The sequence below is a fragment of the Hyla sarda genome, chromosome 6 (assembly GCF_029499605.1).
Source record: "Hyla sarda isolate aHylSar1 chromosome 6, aHylSar1.hap1, whole genome shotgun sequence".
NCBI lineage: Eukaryota > Metazoa > Chordata > Amphibia > Anura > Hylidae > Hyla > Hyla sarda.
The window spans coordinates 198,897,115-198,902,615 of NC_079194.1; the positions used below are offsets into that span (position 1 = coordinate 198,897,115).

The window sequence follows — 5,501 nt, forward strand, 5'->3', positions numbered from 1 at the left end:
AGGTCGGGGGCAGGCGGCAAGGATCGTAGTCAGGGGCAACGGCAGGAGGTCAGGAACACGGGCTAGGAACAAACAAGGGAACGCTTTCACTAGGCACAAGTGCAACAAGATCCGGCAAGGGAGTGCAAGGGAGGAGATCAGATATAGCCAGGGAGCAGGTGGAAGCCAATTAAGCTAATTGGAAGATTGGGCCAGGCACCATCATAGGTGCACTGGCCCTTTAAATCGCAGAGACCCGGCGCGCGCGCGCCCTAGGGAGCGGGGCCGCGCGCGCCGGGACAGGACCGACGGAGAGCGAGTCAGGTACGGGGACCGGGGTGCGCATCGCGAGCGGATCCCGGCTGGAGGCGGGACCGCAGCGCACCCGGTCAGTGGATCCGGCCGGGGCGCTGCAGCAACGAGGATGAGGCGAGCGCTCCGGGGAGGAACGGGGACCCGGAGCGCTCGGCGTAACAATTATTTATTTATTTTTTACATATGCAAAAGTCGTGAAACCCCAGTGGGGCATTAAGGCTCACTTTATTCCTTGTTAAGTTCCTCAAGGGGTCTAGTTTCCAAAATGGTATGCCATGTGTTTTTTTTTTGCTGTTCTGGCACCATATGGGCTCCCTAAATGCGACATGCCCCCCGAGCAAAATTTGCTCTCAAAAAGCCAAATATGACTCCTTCTCTTCTGAGCATTGTAGTTCGCCCATAGTGCACTTCAGGTCAACTTATGGGGTACCTCCATACTCAGAAGAGATGGGGTTACAAATTTTGGGAGGTATTTTCTGCTATTAACCCTTGCAAAAATGTGAAATTTGGGGGGAAACACACATTTTAGTGAAATTTTTTTTTTTTTTTTTTTACATATGCAAAAGTCGTGAAACCCCTGTGGGGTATTAAGGCTCACTTTATTCCTTGTTACGTTACTCAAGGGGTCTAGTTTCCAAAATGGTATGCCATGTGTTTTTTTTTGTTGTTCTGGCCCAATAGGGGCTTCCTAAATGCGACATGCCCCCCAAAAACCATTTCAGAAAAATTTACTCTCCAAAATCCCCTTGTCGCTCCTTCGCTTCTGAGCCCTCTACTGCGCCCGCCGAACACTTTACATAGACATATGAGGTATGTGCTTACTCGAGAGAAATTGGGCTACAAAGATATGTATAAATTTTCTCCTTTTACCCCTTGTAAAAATTCAAAAATTGGGTCTACAAGAACATGCGATAGTAAACAATGAAGATTGTGACTTTTCTCCTTCACTTTGCTGCTATTCCTCTGAAATACTTAAAGGGTTAAAACGCTGACTGAATGTCATTTTGAATACTTTGGGGGGTGCAGTTTTTATAATGGGGTAATTTGTGGGGTATTTCTAATATGAAGACCCTTCAAATCCACTTCAAACCTGAACTGGTCCCTGAAAAATAGTGAGTTTTAAAATTTTGTGAAAAATTTGAAAATTGCTGCTGAACTTTGAAGCCCTCTGGTGTCTTCCAAAAGTAAAAACACGCCAATTTTATGATACAAACATAAAGTAGACATATTTGAAATGTGAATAAAAAATTTTTTTATTTGGAATATCCATTTACCTTACAAGCAGAGAGCTTCAAAGTTAGAAAAATACAAAATTTTCAATTTTTTCATCAAATTTGGGGATTTTTCACCAAGAAAGGATGCAAGTTACCATAAAATGTTATCACTATGTTAAAGTAGAATATGTCACGAAAAAACAATCTCGGAATCAGAATGATAACTAAAAGCATTCCAGAGTTATTAATGTTTAAAGTGACAGTGGTCAGATGTGCAAAAAACGCTCTGGTCCTGAGGTGTAAAATGGCCTGGTCCTTAAGGGGTTAAGGACCGAGGGCGTATCCATACGCCCGTGGGAATTCCGGAGCCGGATGCCTGCTGAAATCGTTCAGCAGGCATCCCGGCATATCGCCCAGGGGGGTCATTATGCCCCCCCATGTCGGCGATGGCAGCAGATCGCTGGACAATTCAGTCCAGCGATCTGCGGCGATTCCGGGTCAATCGGGTCTCCAGTGACCCGGTCACCCGGAATTACTGGCTGTTCGGGGCCGTCTCTGACGGCCCCAAACAGCCAGAGCCTGCAGGGGTGAGGTGGCACTGGTGCCACCTCACGATCACCCTGATTCGTCGGCCGGATTACCGGCCGACCAATCAGGGAGCCTGCTGCGGGTATCACTCCTGCACCCGTTCCGCCCCTCTTCCGGAGGACATGAGCGGGTGCGGGACGTGCACCCCGGGTGCTGGGAACCCCGATCCCCGGCGTCAATGTTGGGATCAAGGCCCCAGGAGCGGCGGTGGCGGCGACGAGGGACTGACCTCATGCGGCGTGGATCGTTGGAGGTGAGTGACAGCCTCCTGCTGTTGCTTAGCAACAGCTCCCAGCATGCAAAAAGGGCATGCTGGGAGCTGTAGTTATGCAACAGCAGGAGGCAGACCACCACAACTCCCAGCATTCCCTTATGGGCATGCTGGGACTTATGGTTTTGCAACAGCTGGAGGCACATTTTTTTTATGGAAAAGTGTACCTTCAGCTGTTGTATAACTACAACTCCCAGCTTGCACAAACAGCTAAAGTGCATGCTGGGAGTTGTAGTGGTGCATCTGCTGGTTGCATAACTACAACTCCCAGCATGCCCGTTGGCTGTCGGTGACTGCTGAGAGTTGTAGTTTTGCAACAGCTGAAGGCACACTGGTTGTGAAACTTAGAGTTTTTTTTTTTTTTTACCTAACTCAGTGTTTCACGACCGGTGTGCCTCCAGCTGTTGCAAACTACAATTCCCAGCAGTCACCTTACACCAAGCACCGTACATGCTGGGAGTTGTAGTTTTGCAACAGCTGGAGGCACACTGGTTGTGAAACACTGAGTTAGGTCACAAACTCAGTGATACATAACCAGTGTGCCTACAGCTGTTGCAAAACTAAAACTCTCAGCATGTACAGTCTGTCAGCGCATGCTGGGAGTTGTAGTTTTGCAACAGCTGGATGTCCGTCCCCCCCCCAATGTGAATGTACAGGGTACACTCACATGGGCGGAGGATTACAGTAAGTATCTGGCTGCAAGTTTGAGCTGCCGCAAATTTTCTGCCGCAGCTCAAACTGCCAGCGAGAAACTACTGTGAACCCCCGCCCATGCGACTGTACCATAAAAACACTACACTACACTACCAAAAAATTTAATAAAAAGTAAAAAACACTACATATACACATACCCCTACACAGCCCCCCTCCCCAATAAAAATTAAAGCATCTGGTACGCCACTGTTTCCAAAACGGAGCCTCCAGCTGTTGCAAAACAACAACTCCCAGTATTGTCGGACAGCCGTTGACTGTCCAGGCATGCTGGGAGTTTTGCAACAGCTGGAGGCACCTTGTTTGGGAATCACTGGCGTAGAATTCCCCTATGTCCACCCCTATGCAAGTCCCTAATTTAGGCCTCAAATGCGCATGGCGCTCTCACTTTGGAGCCCTGTCGTATTTCAAGGCAACAGTTTAGGGTCACATATGGGGTATTGTCGTACTCGGGAGAAATTGTGTTACAAATTTTGGGGGGTATTTTCTGCTTTTACCCTTTTTAAAAATGTAAAATTTTTGGGAAAACAAGCATTTTAGGTAAAAATTTTTTTTATTTTTTTTACATATGCAAAAGTCGTGAAACACCTGTGGGGTATAAAGGTTCACCTAACCCCTTGTTACGTTCCCCGAGGGGTCTAGTTTCCAAAATGGTATGCCATGTGGTTTTTTTTTTTGCTGTCCTGGCACCATAGGGGTTTCCTAAATGCGGCATGCCCCCAGAGCAAAATTTGCTTTCAAAAAGCCAAATGTGACTCCTTCTCTTCTGAGACCTGTAGTGCGCCAGCAGAGCACTTTTCACCACCATATGGGGTGTTTTCTGAATCGGGAGAAATTGGGCTTCAAATTTATTGGGGTATTTTCTGCTATTACCCTTTTTTAAAATTTAAAATTTTTGGGAAAACAAGCATTTTAGGTAAAAATTATTATTTTTTTTTTTTTTACATTTGCAAAAGTCGTGAAACACCTGTGGGGTATAAAGACTCACTTTATCCCATATTACATTCCCCGAGGGGTCTAGTTTCCAAAATGGTATGCCATGTGTTTTTTTTTTTTTTTGCTGTTCTGGCACCATAAGGGCTTCCTAAATGCAACATGCCCCCCAAAAACCATTTCAGAAAAACGTACTCTCCAAAATCCCCTTGTCGCTCCTTCCATTCTGAGCCCTCTACTGCGCCCACCGAACACTTTACATAAACATATGAGGTATGTCCTTACTCGAGAGAAATTGGGCTACAAATACAAGTAAAACTTTTGTCCTTTTACCACTTGTAAAAATTCCAAAATTGTGTCTACAAGAACATGTGAGTGTAAAAAATGAAGATTGTGAATTTTCTCCTTCACTTTGTTGCTATTCGTGTGAAACACCTAAAGGGTTAAAACGCTGACTGAATGTCATTTTGAATACTTTGGGGGGTGTAGTTTTCATAATGGGGTCATTTATGGGGTATTTCTAATATGAAGACCCTTCAAATCCACTTCAAACCTGAACTGGTCCCTGAAAAATACAGAGTTTGAAAATTTTGTGAAAAATCGGAAAATTGCTGCTGACGGTTGAAGCCCTCTGGTGTCTTCCAAAAGTAAAAACACCTCAATTTTATGATGCAAACATAAAGTAGAGATATTGTATATGTGAACCAAAAAAAATTTATTCGTAATATCCATTTTCCTTACAAGCAGAAAGCTTCAAAGTTAGAAAAATGCAAAATTTTCAAATTTTTCATCAAATTTACGGATTTTTCACCAAGAAAGGATGCAAGTATAGACAAAAATTTACCACTATAATAAAGTAGAATATGTCACGAAAAAACAATCTTGGAATCAGAATGATAACTAAAAGCATTCCAGAGTTATTAATGTTTAAAGTGACAGTGGTCAGAGCAAAAAACGCTCCGGTCCTTAAGGCCAAAATGGGCTCCGTCCTGAAGGGGTTAAAAAAAAATGTTTTTATTGTGTTTATCAGTGTGTTTAACTGTTACTTACCTAATAAGCCTGGATCCACATACATCTTGTTGTCTTGCTGTTTGTTTGTTTTTTTGTTTTTTTTTACCCATTGCACACCTGTTGTTTGATCTAAAAAAAATAAGGATATTTCAATCAACTTGTTTCAAAAATACACACAAGTGTTATTCTGCAATGTTTTTTGAATGCTAAATGTAGTCATTTATATATTGATCTATCAGAGCCATGTTTTTCTGTCTTTTTAAACAGCTGGAGGACCCCCACCTGCCAAACAGTGCCATCATTCGTGTCAATCCCTTTTTGGGTTTACATTCATCTGTTTGGAATCATTGTAATTCTGTTTTTCAACTAAGCTAATTTGTATTTTTTTTGGGCCAATGTTAAGATTGTTTTCATAATTGTATGTGTGACATAAAACCAAGTTTTTGTAATTAAACTTACCAAGTTGTCTTGTGCTGATC

General features: G+C 43.6%; 1 long non-coding RNA gene across 1 annotated transcript in view; it reads right to left on the reverse strand.

Annotated features, from left to right (window-relative positions):
* LOC130276581 (uncharacterized) overlaps positions 1-5,126 on the reverse strand; it is a 48,146-nt gene extending 43,020 nt beyond the window's left edge. Inside the window, exon 1 of the long non-coding RNA XR_008845176.1 lies at positions 5,062-5,126. This is a non-coding gene — a long non-coding RNA (uncharacterized LOC130276581). The remainder of the gene's footprint in view (positions 1-5,061) is intronic.
* Positions 5,127-5,501: the final 375 nt, after the last annotated feature.